The sequence below is a fragment of the Parasteatoda tepidariorum genome, chromosome 6 (assembly GCF_982258835.1).
Source record: "Parasteatoda tepidariorum strain Cologne lab strain chromosome 6, Ptep-v5.0, whole genome shotgun sequence".
Classification (NCBI taxonomy): Eukaryota; Metazoa; Arthropoda; class Arachnida; order Araneae; family Theridiidae; genus Parasteatoda; species Parasteatoda tepidariorum.
In genome coordinates this window covers 104,376,551-104,393,231 of record NC_141760.1, presented here as the reverse complement: position 1 = coordinate 104,393,231, position 16,681 = coordinate 104,376,551, and the positions used below count along the sequence as shown (strand labels likewise).

Sequence of the window (16,681 nt, the reverse complement as noted above, 5' to 3'; positions counted from 1 at the left end):
GTCACCCACCCGCACATTGACTTTTGTTTATTGGAATTAAATACATTTGCAGGCTTGTGTTCTCAATTTAGGCTTATAAACCTTTGTCAAATAGAAGGACAGATAGCACAATACAGAGAAGGACAGCACGAGGATACATCCAGGGTAATAGCGGGATTCGAACCTGCCACCTCCACTCTTTGCACAGCGTTTGGCGGGAGATACCGCTCGTCCAAAGAGGCCCCTCAGTACTCATTGATCCACATGAATACTCCTTCATTTCATTTGCATTCCACCACTTCACCACAAAGAATGGGACGAATGGGAAAAGGGCCACACGCGGCTTCAGGTGCCCAGATATTTAATACAGTTCAGTTCAAGATATTTTTTTTCCAATGGCAGGCACTGAATTTGAATCGTTGCCTATACTATGCCAGAATTGTTGCTCATTTCGCGTTACCCAGTGGGCACCTGTGAACCAAAGTCACGGAGGCGAGCAACATTGCCCACGCCACACTGCCACAAACTCGTTTATATGGTGGGCCACATTCACACATCATACACACAACAGAGGACAGCACAAAGAGAGAGAGAAACATCCATGCCCAGAGCGGGATTCGAACCCGCAGCCTATGGCCTCGCAGTCAGGCACGCTAACCGCTCGGCCACCTGGCCGGCAGTTCAAGATATATTTAATAGTCCGACGTAACGAACATAAACTGCGCAAATAAGAAAGATGTCGCTACGCACAGGCTACTAAGCTGTGCAGTGGGGTAAATTCGAAAGATTTCATTAGTTTGGGCTGCAGTGTAAAAAAAAACTCGGCAATCTTTAACCAGTGTTTGAGGGCCCTCCCTGGCAAAGTGGTATCACCCGCCAAACGCTATGGAAAGTGTGGAGGTAGCGGGTTCGAATCCCGCAGTTACTCTGGATGTATCTTCGTGCTATCCTTCTCTGTATTGTGCTATCTGTCCTTCTATTTGACAAAGGTTTATAAGCCTAAATTGAGCACACAAGCCTGCAAATGTATTTAATTCCAATAAACAATAAACCAGTATTTGGTGCAAAGTTTCGCATTATCCCTAAGTTTAGTTACATGGTAAATTATTTCATTTTAGTTACACCATGCATTGTGAAGTATGACCGAGAAGTACTTCCATGGTGCAATTGATTGCACCAAAATTTGGTAAAAGACATAAAACTTTGACGGTGACTGTAAACTGAGCGATGTTTGCTTACGACGCCCTGTTAATTGAGCGATGTTTGCTTACGACGCCCTGTTAATTGAGCGATGTTTGTTTACGACGCCATGTTTTCTTTACAACTCGGTCTCGGTGTATCGGGACTACTAAATGCATCTTGTTTCAAGTATCAACTTATCTAGGTAGGTAAATGTTTTATTGACATTCATTAAACTTCATTTCTTTTATGCCGCATTTTTCAAAATTTAGTTGACTGTATAAAATGGTTAGAGGTATGTCATAAAATAACCTACTTCCGATAAATAGGTTTGCTACGATAAATTACAATCTTGGCTTGCATTTGAGCGTTTTAAAAATATCCAATAATGGTGAAACTTTCCTCTGCTTTAATAAAAGAAAAAAAAGTAGGACCGAAAATCAGTGTTTTGTTTCTTCAAGACACCTACTTCTACTGATATCCGGAGTTAGTAAAAATACCAAAATATGGTAAAATTGAGTTGCATTTTAAGTAGCTAGAAAATTTTGGGTGCAAGGTGACTAGGGATTTTTAACAGAGAAGGATAAAATTTCTTGTTTATGGTAACCCATGCGGAGGCTATTTCTTTTCAAGGAAGTATTTGTTCTGTACGGTGCTATACATCTGCGAAACAAAAATTCGCAGTTACAGCCCCTGGCCAAATTACTAGACGCACTATAAGATTCTATATTAAATCTTAATTATCAGGTCATACTATACAGCTTTATTGCTTTTACGCGACTGAAACTGGTTTGCACTTGTTTATGTTTGTGTATCAATTGGTTAAATTAGACGATAGATTATATACATATAGAATATTTATTACATAAGGTATTATATTGGCATATTATAATAATCAGACCAAATTAATAGACGCACTGTAGTGTTTTAATAATGACATGTTTTGCACGAGTTTATAGGCGATACTTTTATAGTTAAACATACATGTATAGGGTTTTTATTCATGAGATTTTTTATATACTTCGTAATTGCATTTTTGTTAACGTATTGCATTACAATGTTAATCAATTGATACACGAGCATAAACAAGTGCAAACCGCGCAAAAACAAAGTTGTATAACCTGATAATTAAAATTTAATATAAAATCTTAGAGTGCGACTAATAATTTGGCCAGTTTGTAGTCGTTACATTAAAAAAAAAAGTTTTAGTTAACTACAAAGAAAATGTAGTTCTTTCGACCACTGCACATAAGCGTAGAATTCGAAATGGTTGCTAAATGTTTCGATTTTAATAAAATTCCTTATTATTTCTCACACTTTCTAAGGGAAAAAAAAATCGCTTTTCAATAAATTTAAGCAATTAATAACCTATACAGGGATTCCTTATTCACGGTGTACTGAGAGGCTTGTCCCTATAGACGCCTCCGCGCCATTTTCAAGATTTATTATTTTAATAGTTTATTTGAAAAGAGCGTACAATAAAACAATGAAAACAATTTTTTTTAAAAGTCAATTCCTACTTAAGTCAACAAAGAGAAGTTTTATTTGAGTTACTTTTTATTAAATAATTAAAATTTTTTGTCCCCTATGAAACTAAAATTAATTAAATTTGTATACTGGATTAATAAATGAAAAAACTGTATTAACAGCAAATGTTATCCAATACAAGTTAAAAAATGTATTTGAATTTGAGTGTTTGAATAAAAAGTATTTTATTAACGATTGAAAATTTGAACAAGATATATAGATATATATATATATATATAGGGAGAATGGGAACTAATAGTAGGAATTGAAAAAAAAGGGGCGTGTTATCAGATAACTATAAAAGTATAAATTTGGTGACGTGGACCACACGTGCTGCCACGTCATGTACTTTATTCAATTTATCTGACACAGCGAATATTAAATAATTAAATATTTAAATGTACGCAATAATTTTTTCTTATTCAAATAGAGCTATAAGTTAGAAATTATCACTGGTGTTATTTTTAAAATATGTGAAAAACTGAATAGAAAAATTTAAAAACATGATTAACGCTTAACCCAGGGGTCGCCCAACTTTTTTGATCATCGACCCCTATATAATTTTTCGAAATCTCCATCGACCCCCACAAAAGTAATTTTCTGTTAATTAAAATAAAACTCTATTAGATACTGTGTTTGTACATTTATTTTATGATTTTGAACATTTATTAAAGTAATAGTACATTGTGTAACAATAGTTTTACTAAAAATATATTAAAATTGAAATTTAAATACCTTATTATTAAATAATAAGTAATTATGCATAAGTAGATATAATAAGTAAAGTAAACAAAGATTTACTGCTTCTTGATCAATGAGATGGGTGTGCCTGGTGTTTTTTTTGCGAAGTTCGCTATATTGGGTTCAAAATTGGTCAATTTTAATTTTCGACAAAATTGGTCAGTTTCGTAATTTTCGTAAAAAAATACAAAGTGTGCTATAGTTTTGTCGCGGACTGTACTAATCCATATTATTAATGCTTACCTTCTTTTTTGTTCATTGATAATTAAAATTGATATCTAAACTAAACGAATGGTTTTATCGAAACAATAACTAATTATCCAAAACTATAAAAGTTTTAATAATGACACTGCAAATATTCAACACAGTTTGCAAAGATAGCTGAAACTGCTTATGATATTTGCATTTGTAACGTCAATGCTCGTCACACGTGACATTTGGACAAGCGCACATATGCCTATGACTTATAAACTGCGCTGAGTTCGTGCCACTGCGCGGTGGTACGTAAATACTTGTTTCATCCCAATAAATATACGTTTATTAATTTATGTTTTATAAAGAAACTGATATTGAGTGAATTATAAAAAAAAATTCACAAATTTTACATACTTAATTAGGTATGTGTGATTTGCGTATTGAGAACTGTTTTTTTTCGGACCCACATTCGACCCTTCCGATTCGGATCGACCCCATTCGCCCCCCTGTCTCAGATCGACCCCCGCTTTTGTGAAATAGACCCCTAGGGGTCTATATAGACCACTTTGGCGACCTCTGGCTTAACCCATCAGAAAATTCCATCTCGTTTTTCGCTCATCCCCATTGAATTAATAGAATTAATGTTTGAAAAACTTTATAACGTCAAATGTCATTCATTCACTACAAGTTCAAAAAAATATGTATTTGAGCTTGAATGGATAAATAAAACGTAATTTATTAACGATTGAAAATTTGATCAAGATATAGGGAGAGTGTGAACTAATAGTAAGGAATTAAGAAACGGGCCACCCTAAATAACTTTTGATCTAATGATCGAATCTTCACATTCTAGGATCCAATCTTAATGATTTAAGGGACGAGCTTACATATGTTAATTAATTAGTGCGGACGATATTTAAAGTAACAAAATCAGACACAAAAACGTACTTTCTCAATGATATGACTCAATGATATCAAGGACTCAATGATATGATTAAAGGGTGTGATTTCAAATTATCAATTCTGTGCAGATGATACTTTAAGTAAGGAAATCAGACACAAAAACGTTTTTTTTTTTAAATAAAAATAAACATATCTTTTTTACAATGTATTTGGATTTCTGACTCCTAAAATATAAGGGTAGCCGCAATCTTGGAAATATAGTCCCAATAGTTTGTTCAGGAGCGCTGTCCAAAGCTTCGAACCCTTAATGTTAAGATAATTGTGGGAGTCAGAAGTCTGAATCTGTCAAGAAAAAAAAGGTATGTTATGTATGTTATGTAAAAGTATGTCTGTTTTTGTAATTTGAAATATTATCTGCACTAATTAATTAGCACGTTTGCGATCACCTCCTCTCACCATCAAGATTGAGTCCCAGAACGTAAACATATGATCATTTGACGAGAATATATTTAGTGAGGTCATTTTTTTAAAAATTTTGCGTACTGTGTATTAAAAAGGAAGAATACTTTTCATTTTGAGGAGCTCCATAATTTCAAAAATAAAAGATTTTTATTATTTATCAAATTTGATACTTCATTAAAGCAGTTTATGATATTTAATATATAATTGCTAGCCTATATCACTCTCAAATAAAATATGGAAAATTGAATTGAGCAATTCTTCTTCATCTTCAGGATAAATATTCAATCAATTCTGCCCATCCTTCAAATACTTCAATCGCCAAACCTTCCTCATACGTTTTGTTTTCTTTTAAAATGTTTAATTAAATTACCGTTCTCTATTAACATAATTTCTTTTAAAAAAATGTAGTGAATTGATAAAACATTAGGATTTTTTTTTTCAAATACCATAAAAAACTTGATCTTATGATTTTTAAACACTTTTATTAATTCTGAAAATATGAAATTATTTATGTAGGTCGTAATAAAATTATGAAGGTTACATTATTTGTTGAAGTTTTGTTTTGTTAAAAAAATGTCAAACAACTTTCCTTGTTCCCTCTATAGCTGAAACAAATAAAAACTTAAGAGAACAGAAAAATCTTTTGGTAATGAATTTCTCCGAGCGATTCACACTTCCATTGTGTTCCGCTTTTTTTATCGTCAAAGTTGTTGACTTAACTTCCTCAGCAAATTCCCTTAAGGAACAGAAAACTTATGGAACATTCTTTCCGGTGGAACGTTTCTCTTTTTGTTCACATTTTGATCGAATGTATTGATAAACAAATGTTATCAGCTCAACTCATAGCCGGATGGACCTACAATTAAGATCCTCTAAATTATTATCGTTTTCTGTTTCAAAAACATTCCCTATTTTAGCCTTGGAATTTATGCTCAAACTTCGGCCATTTAATACTTTTAACTAAAAAAGTGTAATGTAGTTTTGTTTTTTACATTATGAGCATTACTTTTTATTCATAAGTATCAGGAAGTCAGAGACACTTTATGCGGGGTGTTTCGTAAGCACAGCTCTTAATTTTTTGGATAAATAAGGATCAAGAGGTCAGAGACACTACAAACTGGGCTTTTTCGTAATCACCACTCTTTAATTTTTTTGTTAATAAATGTCTGGAAGTCAGAGACAATGTATACTGGGTGCTCATGAGCACCACTCTCAAATTTTAGAAATAATAAGTATCAGGAAGTCAGGCACACTGAATACAAGGTGTTCTAAAAGCACCACTCTTAATTTTTAGGAATAATAAATATCAAAAAGTCAGGCACACTGAATGCAAGATGTTCTAAAAGCACCACTCTTAATTTTTAGGAATAATAAATATCAGGAAGTCAGGCGCTAAATAAAAGGTGTTCTGGAAGCACCACTCTTAATGTATAAGAATAATAAGTATCGGGAAGTCAGGCACACTGAATACAGGATGTTCCATACGCACCACTCTTACTTTTTGGATCCTAAATACTTAAGATTCTGAAATTAACCTTTAAGCGAGGGGAAAAAAACGTTTTCAAAATCGACAGACACAGTTTATATCTCCGATGAAATCCCTCACCAATAAACTAGTTTTTTTATCCTTCTTAAACTGTAAATGACTAAAATCTGCAATGACTTTACAGTAATGTCTAAGAACACTTTTGAATGGCGGATTCCATTAACGAACATTCATTTTTGAGTCTTTGTTTCCTGCTTAAAAATAATAAATTTAGATTATTTCATTTTTTCTCCGTATGAGTTGTTAATGAAACGTATTCATTACAGTTAAATATTCACTTTTTTAGTGTTCTCAAACAGTTCTATTGATATATTTCTCCCTTTTAAAAAAGTCTAAGAAAGCACAAATTTTTGCGGATATAATTGTGTGAAAAGAAGTTACATCTTTCCGGAATAGTATGTCTTTAATTGTTTTTAAAGCACTTTAAGAGTGATATGCAAAGAATATTGATTAAAGAAATAGTAATAAGTTATGCAAAATTAAGATCGAATGCCCTTCAAAAAATCTGCCCCGTTTAATTTGTTCACTCCATTTTGAAAACCAGTTTAAAGAGTCCCACTTTTTCCTTTTAACGGGGCACTTTTCTTGCTCCAGTTGGCACCATTTCCTTCCCATTATGTCGTGCGTTAAGTGCACTCCCACTTTCGATTTTAATGCATTCCTAAGTTGCTCACTTTTCCGCGAGGCGATAACTCATCCAATAATTCACTGGCATTTCCATTTTACGCGCCACCTACAACCGAGAGACACTTTTTTTGTTGTTGTTCCAAACAGTTTCTTTTGCTGTTGCGCAAAACTATTAACATATACAAATTTTTGAACTTTAAAAAAAAAATGTTTTTTTTTTAAATTTTTTTATTTTATTTTATTTTTTAAATTTATATTGCGTAAGAAATCAGGCCATCTTAGGATTTTTCAAAAGAAAAAAAAAACCCTCTTAGATCTTGTTTTTTTTAACATTAAATTTTATATTAAAAATTGTTAAAAATTATATTAAATATGTTAATTGTTAAATTATGTTGATTGTTAAAAATTATGTTAAGTATGTTAATTGTTAAATTATGTTCATTGTTAAAAATTATGTTGAAAATTGGCCAAGTGGTGATCTACATGTACAGAAATTGAATTTGTAGATCGAAAGACCGCCAACTGCGACTCTGTGAGGAATGTTACATTGAAATGAATGCGAGAAACGCTGTAAAAGAAAAAGCAGACCACCCTGAATAACTTTTGATCTAATGTGCTATAAAAATACATAGGTTACCGTGACTCAGGAGTTAGAGTTCGCCTTCCAATTAAGTGAACCGGGTTCGAATCCCGGCAATGGCTGGTCGATACGAATTCCGCATCCGGCTTTCACCGACCACAGTGCTGATGTAAAATATCCTCAGTTGGAGACAGATCTTCGTTAGAGTCCCCTTGCCGTCAGGCTAACCGTGGGAGGTTCTCGTGGTTTTCTCCATGTAACGCAAATGCGGGTTAGTTTCATCGAAAAGTCATCTACGAAGGCAAATTTCTCTCAACAACCTGATCCAAGGGTTCTCTTGTCTTCTTGATTGGGTTCAAAATGACAAGGCTACTGAGTTGAACATTAGTAGTCGAATACCCAAAAATTGGGTAAGCTGTTCAACGACTGTTGTAAAAAGGTCATACAATTTTTTTTTTAATAGAAATTAACAATATTTATGGAATAATACTTAAATAAGGAAATGATTTCTTCGAAATGATCCACCCAGAAAAATTGATGAGTATAAAAAGTATTGCAGTGATTGGATTTCGAATTTTTGCGCAGTCCCTCGCCGTCTGCACTCCCCAGAAAACTAGCTTTGAGAATAATTTAAACAAATAGCTTAGAGAAACTAAGTTTGAAACTGACAGATTTGAGAACTTAAGTAAAGATGGCCGAGCTCATAACTCAAACTAGTTTTTGCAATTTAACTTTACATGTGAATTTTGAAATGAGTACATTTCTTGCTGAAGTACTTCTAAATTGTATTTTTTTATTCCTCCATATTTTATAAATACAAATTTCTAGTACTTTTCTTTTTTTTAAATATTTATTTCGAAATAAATTAAAAATCAAGCCATTTTTGCAAAAAATTGATGAAATGAAAAATTTATACGTTTAGTATTATATACGTATATTTTGGATACAAAATGATGTTTCGACTTTTAAGAAGAAAAAAATGATAAATGAGAAGCCGGTAAGTGAAGCCTTGGTTTATAATAAAGAACTTTTTCAGAAATTTTAAAGTAAAAGAAAAGTCTATATTAATAGAAATTATTTTTATTGTGAGAAATGATAAAATCATACTTAGAGAAATAAAATGATAATTTTAAAAACGGCATGTTTCAAAAAGAAAAATTTTCATTTTCGTCGAAGCTGTGACGAAAAATGTCGGGCGCATCATTTACGATGAACGAGGGGGAGGGGGTCATTTTCGGTGATGATAGAAGTTCATAATGAAATTATGAAATTCATAATTTTTTTTTAGGTATGACAAAAATTAAATTTTACTCTCCTATCAAGCTTACTGGATAATCTTAGTTTTAAAATTTTTTATTTTAGTATATTTTTCTTTTTAATTTTTTATTTGCTTGCTTGTGTCTTATAGAAATCAAACTTCCCCTTGGAAACTAATTCTATTTGCCAAAAAAGTGAGGTTACAAATTATGCCTGTGACGATCAGGAAATAATTGACTCAAGTTTTGTTATGAAGCACAGAACTCAAGCTAAAATTTGAGTAGCTTGACGATGTTTTTTTTATCGACGATTAATTTCCTTTGTGAAATTATTATGCCGATAAATTCTATTTTATTTTATAACCGTCGTTGAACAGAAAACCCAATTTAGGGTTTACGACTACCAATGTTAGTAGTGGAAAATTGGGGCTCAAGTCGCAGTCATTGACCCCGAGTCGATGTGACAGTATACTCATGGGGCTCATGTCGCAGTCATTGACCCCGAGTCGATGTGGCAGTATACTCATGGGGCTCCTGTCGCACTTGGACATTTTTCTGAAATGGAGTGAGATTACGAGATCCCCTCTTTAGATAAAGTTTTATCAAAAGGAAGATTTTTATTATCTCTTCTTTGGAAAGTGGAAGAATTATTTTTATTTTCGAGACTTAGAAATTTTTCGCAAACTAGTATATTTTATTATGCTTTCAATATTTAAATTAATTTGTGAATTATTATTTTCTCAATTAAGCATTATAATTTCAATGATTTAATTTTAAGAATGAGCCTTCAAAGATTACATTTTTATTAATTTTAGACTATAAAACTAAAAATTCTAAGCTAATTAAATAGTTTCATAATCAGAATGTTTATATTTAATTTGTTTTCTTCAGTGAGTTCGCTAATGTGATGAGCAACGTTTTTTTTTTCCCTTCCAGGGACTTAGAAATTTTTTGCAAGCTAGTATATTTTTCTTATGTTTTTATTATTTAAATTAATGTGTGAATTATTATTTTCTCATTACAGCATTATAAAAACATTAATTTAATTTCTAAATGAACCATTTTTTAGAGATTAAATTTTTACTAATTTTAAATTATATGTCTAATAATTCTAAACTGATGAAATAGTTTATTAGTCAGAATGTTTGTATTTAATTAGCTGAGATAGTATATATGTAATAATCATTTTAAGAGATAACTATACATATTCAGTTGAATAAAATGGTTTATATTTTCATTACTTAAATTAATGTTCGAATTATTATTTTCCCATTAAAGCATTATAATAACATTGGTTTAATTTCTAAATGAACCCTTCTTTAGAGATTACATTTTTACCAATTTAAAATGATATGTCTAATAATTCTAAACCGATGAAATAGTTTATTAGTCAAAATGTTTGTTTTTAATTAGTCGAGATATAGTAAATATGTAATAATCATTCTGAGAGATAACTATATATAATCAGTTGAAGAAAATGGTTTATGAGTTCGAAAAAACTTGATAAATTTGTCTACTCATTATCAGTTATATACTGTAATTATTATTCATTAATATTTTTATGAAAACTCGTTAATTAAGTCACTAAAACCCGTAATTCATATTTTAATGAAAATCCGTTAAAACTCGTTTGATTAAGGTAGTTCTTGGAAATATCGATGAAATACTAGCGTATTTATCATTAACCTAAGAAAGTTAAGTAAACTCATATCGTCACTCTGTAACTGAAGTTTTCGATAACTATGTCTCGTTTTTAATCATCTGCGTTCCAAAACACTTCAGATTGGTTGTTAATTTAAAGTTAGAAAAATATTCAAAATGTTTGTTCTTTGAAAATTTCCAATGTTATTGGTACTTAGAAAATTTCTGAAGTTCTTTGTACTTTGCATAACTTTCAAATTGTTTTGAGTTAGAAAAATGTACAATTTTTTTGTACTTAGAAATACCCTGAAGCTGTGTGAACATATAAAATTATTTTAGTTGATTAATACGGTACCTTGGTAGTTATAAATTTTTTCAAGCTTGATTGGAATTTAGAAAACTTTAAATTCGGATGTATTGTTGGTAGAAAATTTCCGAAGTTGGTAGTACTTTGAATTATTTTTAAATTGTTTTAACTTTAAAATATTTTCGAAATTTTTGTCCTTAGAAATATTTTGAAGTTTTGTAAACATGTAAATTTTTGAAGTTGGCAAAAATTTATTTATGAAGTAGCAGAAGTTTATATTTTAAGTAATTTTCAACCTGCTCCGGCTTAGAAAAATTTTACAATTATATGTAATTGGAAAAATTCTGAAGTTCTTTGAACATAGAAAAGTATTTTAGTAGAAAAGAAACGCGTTTATGTAAAATCACAGAAGTTTAGTCACGGAAAAAATTCGAAACTGTTTCGGATTTGTAAAATCTTCTAATAATCTGTAGTTTGAAAAGCTCAGAATAGGTTTGTTTGTGAAAAATTCTGATAATGCTTAGAATTAGGAATATTCTGAAGTTGTTGGCATTTTGAAAAATTCCGAAGTTCTTAAAAACGGGTGAATAAAGAATCGCAGAAGTTTGAAGTTAGAAAAATTTAAGAACTATTACGGTTTTGAAAAATTTTCAAATTATTTGTACTTTGAAAGAATTCCGAATCAGTTTGTTTTCAAAAATTCTGAAAAAACATAGAATTTGGAAAATTCTGAAGTTGTTGGTACTTTGAAAAATTCTGAAGTTTTTAAAAACGGGCATGTAAGGAATCGCAGAAGTTCGAAAAATTTTAAAACTGTTTGTACTTAGAAGATTTCTGATGTTATTGGTACTTAGAAAATTTTTTAATTTGTTTGTACTTTGAGCAGCTTTCAAATTGTTCTGACTTTGAAAAATTTTCCAAATTTTTCTGCTTAGAAATATTTCAAAGCTTTGCAAATTAGAAAATTTTCGCAGTTGGGAAAAAATAAAATTATTTAAGGAGTTGTAAAAGTTTGGTGTTAGAAAAATGTTAGATTTGTTTTTCAAATAATTTTCACTTTGAAAAAATTCCGAAGTTGTTTGAACATAGAAAATTATTTCAGTTGGAAAAAACAAGTATACAAAAGTAACAGAATATTTTTTTTTTTTTTTCAAATTGTTTTGACTTTGAAATTTTTTAAAATTATTTATACTTTGAAAAAATTTTGAATCCGTCTGTGTTAGAAATATTCTGGAGTTGCATGTACATAAAATTGTTTTAATTTGAAAAAAAATGGCTATATATCTAGCAGCAGGTGTTTGGTCGTGGGAAAGTTTTTGTAATTTGGAAAATTTTTAATTTCTTGGTTTTAAAAAAATTCTGAAGTTGTTGGTATTTCTAAATTTCTGAAGTTTTTTAAAAACAGGTATATTAAGAATCGCAGATGTTGTAAGTAATACTGTTGTACTGTTTGTAAAAACTGTTTGTACTATGAAGAATTCTGATGATGTTGGAACTTAAAAAATTTCTCAAGTTATTTGCTCTATAAAAAATTTTAAAATTGTCTTGACTTTGAAAAATTTTACAATTTTTCATACTTTGAAAAATTTTTACATTTTCGTACTTCGAAAAGTTTTGATGGAAAATTCTGATTTCTTGAAAATTCTGAATTTTTCCTGTTTTGTACTTAGAATTGTTTTTGAATTCTTTAAACATAGAAAACTATTTTAGTTGGGAAAAATGGATCTATAAGAAGTTGCAGAAGTTTATTTCAAATTGTTTAGACTTCGAAAAATTTTCAAATTATTTATACTCTGAAAAATTCTTAATCTGCTGGTTTTAGAAATATTCTGAAATTGTTTGAACCTAGAAAACTTTTTTTTAGTTTAAAAAAAAAATATGGATAAATAAAGAATCGCAAAAGTTTGAAGTCTGAAAAATGTTCAACTTGCTTAGACTTTGAAAAAATATTCAAATAGTTTATACTAAGGAAGATTTCTAAAGCTGAGTGAAGTCTATAAAACGTTTCAAATTTTTGTACTTAAAAATATTCGTAAGTTGTTTAAATGTAAAGTTTTCCTTTCCTTTGTTGGAAAAAAACGGATTTATAAGGAGTAGCAGGTGTTTGGACGAGGAAAAATTTTTGAACTGTTTCGACTTTTGAAAGTTGTCAAATTTTTCGTGCTTTGATAAATTCTGAAACTTTTGATTTTAGAAAAACTCTGAAGATGTTTAGAATCAGGAAAATTCTGAAGTTCTGAAAAAACGGATAAATAAGGAGTCGCAGAAGTTTGAAGTTAGAAAAAGTTTCAAACTCTTAATACTTTGGAAATTCTGATGTTTTAGGTATTTAGAAAATTCTGAAGTTGTTTGTACTTTGAAAAACTTTTCTTTTTGCACTTAGAAATATTCTGAAGATACGTGAATTTTAAAAATTTCTAAAGTTGGCAAAAACAAAAAGGAGTTGCAGAATTTTAAAGCTAAAAACTTTTTTTAACGTGTTTCAACTTTGATAAATTTTCTAATTCTTTGTACTTTGAACAATTCTCAATCTGTTGGTTTTAGAAAAGTTCTGATGTTGTTTGAATACAGAAAATTTTTTGAATGTGAAAAAAAACGACTATATAACGTATAGCAGAAGTTTGTTCTTTGAAAAATTTTCGAATGTTTTGTAATGAGAAAAACTCGCATATGTTCATTACTTAGAAAAATTCAGAAAATGTTTTACCTTTGAATAATTTTCAAATTCTTTTGGCTTTGAAAAATTTTCAAGTCGCTTGTACTTTGTTTAAACATAGAAATTTATCTATGTCGGAAAAAGCAGCTTTATTACGCCTAGCAGAAGTTTGGTCTCGGAGAAGTTTGAATATTCAAATTATTTGCACTAGTTGGTACTAAAGTTGTTGGTACTTGAAAATTTTTTTAAAATTGTTTTAAGTTAAAACATTTAAAAAATTTCTTTACCTAAAATTATAATGAAGTTGTTTGCACTTTGAATAATTTCAAATTGCTTTGACTTCGAAAAACTTTAAAAAAATTTCTTCTCAGAAATATTCCAAAATTTTTTGAATGTAACACAATTTTTGAAGTTATTTTTTAATTTCTTTTGATTTAATTCTTTGTTGATACTTTTAATGTTTTTGGTACATTTAAAAATTCTGAAGCAGTTTGTACTTTGAATAATTTTCAAATTGCTTTAAGATTTACAGAATTTTCAGACTGTCAGTACTTAGAATCAAATCTTAAGTTGTGTGAACTTAGAAAAATATTTCGAACTATTTGGACTTTAAAATATTCTGATATTCTTTGAACGTAGAAAACCTTTTAAGTTGGAAAAAATGGCTATATACTGAGAGTAATCAGTAATACCTTACCAGTGGGGTTGAACTCTGATCCCTACTAGGGAAGCGGATTGTAGCTCTTGAGTCATTTTCAAATTGTTTTGACTTTAAAAACGTTTTCGAACCATTTGTATTTAGAAATATTTTTATACACAGAAATATTTTTATACACAGAAATTTATTGAAGTCGGAAAAAACAGTTATATAACGAGTAGCAGAAGTTTGGTCTTGAAATGGCATTGAATAATTTTCAAATTAGTATATAAGAAGTCGCAGAAATATTTTCAAATTATTTTGTCATGAAAAAAATTTTCAAAGTGTTTGTACTTGAAAAAAAAAATTTCTGATGTTGTTGGAACTTAGAAAATTTCTAAAGTTGTTTGTACTTTGAATAATTTCAAATTGTTTACACTTTCATAAACTTTCAATACTTTTGTTCTTAGAAATAATCTGAAATTGTTTGACCTTACACAATTTTTGAAGTTGAAGAAATTAGCAGATAACGACTCATACTTGTTTGGTCTAGGAAAATTTTTCAAATTGTTTCGATTTCTGAGCAATTTTCGTAAGAACTCTGAAAATTTCTGAAACTTTTTTTAATCAAAACAAATTTAAATGCAAACAGCTTCAGAATTTTTCAGAGTCTCAACTTCTGCAACTTCTTATAGATCCATTTTTCCCAACTAAAATAGTTTTCTATGTTTAAAGAATTCAAAAACAATTCTAAGTACAAAACAGGAAAAATTCAGAATTTTCAAGAAATCAGAATTTTCCATCAAAACTTTTCGAAGTACGAAAATGTAAAAATTTTTCAAAGTATGAAAAATTGTAAAATTTTTCAAAGTCAAGACAATTTTAAAATTTTTTATAGAGCAAATAACTTGAGAAATTTTTTAAGTTCCAACATCATCAGAATTCTTCATAGTACAAACAGTTTTTACAAACAGTACAACAGTATTACTTACAACATCTGCGATTCTTAATATACCTGTTTTTAAAAAACTTCAGAAATTTAGAAATACCAACAACTTCAGAATTTTTTTAAAACCAAGAAATTAAATAATTCTGATGATGTTGGAACTTAAAAAATTTCTCAAGTTATTTGCTCTATAAAAAATTTTAAAATTGTCTTGACTTTGAAAAATTTTACAATTTTTCATACTTTGAAAAATTTTTACATTTTCGTACTTCGAAAAGTTTTGATGGAAAATTCTGATTTCTTGAAAATTCTGAATTTTTCCTGTTTTGTACTTAGAATTGTTTTTGAATTCTTTAAACATAGAAAACTATTTTAGTTGGGAAAAATGGATCTATAAGAAGTTGCAGAAGTTGAGACTCTGAAAAATTCTGAAGCTGTTTGCATTTAAATTTGTTTTGATTAAAAAAAGTTTCAGAAATTTTCAGAGTTCTTACGAAAATTGCTCAGAAATCGAAACAATTTGAAAAATTTTCCTAGACCAAACAAGTATGAGTCGTTATCTGCTAATTTCTTCAACTTCAAAAATTGTGTAAGGTCAAACAATTTCAGATTATTTCTAAGAACAAAAGTATTGAAAGTTTATGAAAGTGTAAACAATTTGAAATTATTCAAAGTACAAACAACTTTAGAAATTTTCTAAGTTCCAACAACATCAGAAATTTTTTTTTTCAAGTACAAACACTTTGAAAATTTTTTTCATGACAAAATAATTTGAAAATATTTCTGCGACTTCTTATATACTAATTTGAAAATTATTCAATGCCATTTCAAGACCAAACTTCTGCTACTCGTTATATAACTGTTTTTTTCCGACTTCAATAAATTTCTGTGTATAAAAATATTTCTGTGTATAAAAATATTTCTAAATACAAATGGTTCGAAAACGTTTTTAAAGTCAAAACAATTTGAAAATGACTCAAGAGCTACAATCCGCTTCCCTAGTAGGGATCAGAGTTCAACCCCACTGGTAAGGTATTACTGATTACTCTCAGTATATAGCCATTTTTTCCAACTTAAAAGGTTTTCTACGTTCAAAGAATATCAGAATATTTTAAAGTCCAAATAGTTCGAAATATTTTTCTAAGTTCACACAACTTAAGATTTGATTCTAAGTACTGACAGTCTGAAAATTCTGTAAATCTTAAAGCAATTTGAAAATTATTCAAAGTACAAACTGCTTCAGAATTTTTAAATGTACCAAAAACATTAAAAGTATCAACAAAGAATTAAATCAAAAGAAATTAAAAAATAACTTCAAAAATTGTGTTACATTCAAAAAATTTTGGAATATTTCTGAGAAGAAATTTTTTTAAAGTTTTTCGAAGTCAAAGCAATTTGAAATTATTCAAAGTGCAAACAACTTCATTATAATTTTAGGTAAAGAAATTTTTTAAATGTTTTAACTTAAAACAATTTTAAAAAAATTTTCAAGTACCAAC

General features: G+C 29.4%; 1 long non-coding RNA gene across 1 annotated transcript in view; it reads left to right on the top strand.

Annotated features, from left to right (window-relative positions):
- Positions 1–1,246: 1,246 nt before the first annotated feature.
- The window catches only part of LOC122272008 (uncharacterized), a 131,924-nt gene continuing 116,489 nt past the window's right edge, over positions 1,247–16,681 (top strand). Inside the window, exon 1 of the long non-coding RNA XR_015434806.1 lies at positions 1,247–1,363. This is a non-coding gene — a long non-coding RNA (uncharacterized LOC122272008). The remainder of the gene's footprint in view (positions 1,364–16,681) is intronic.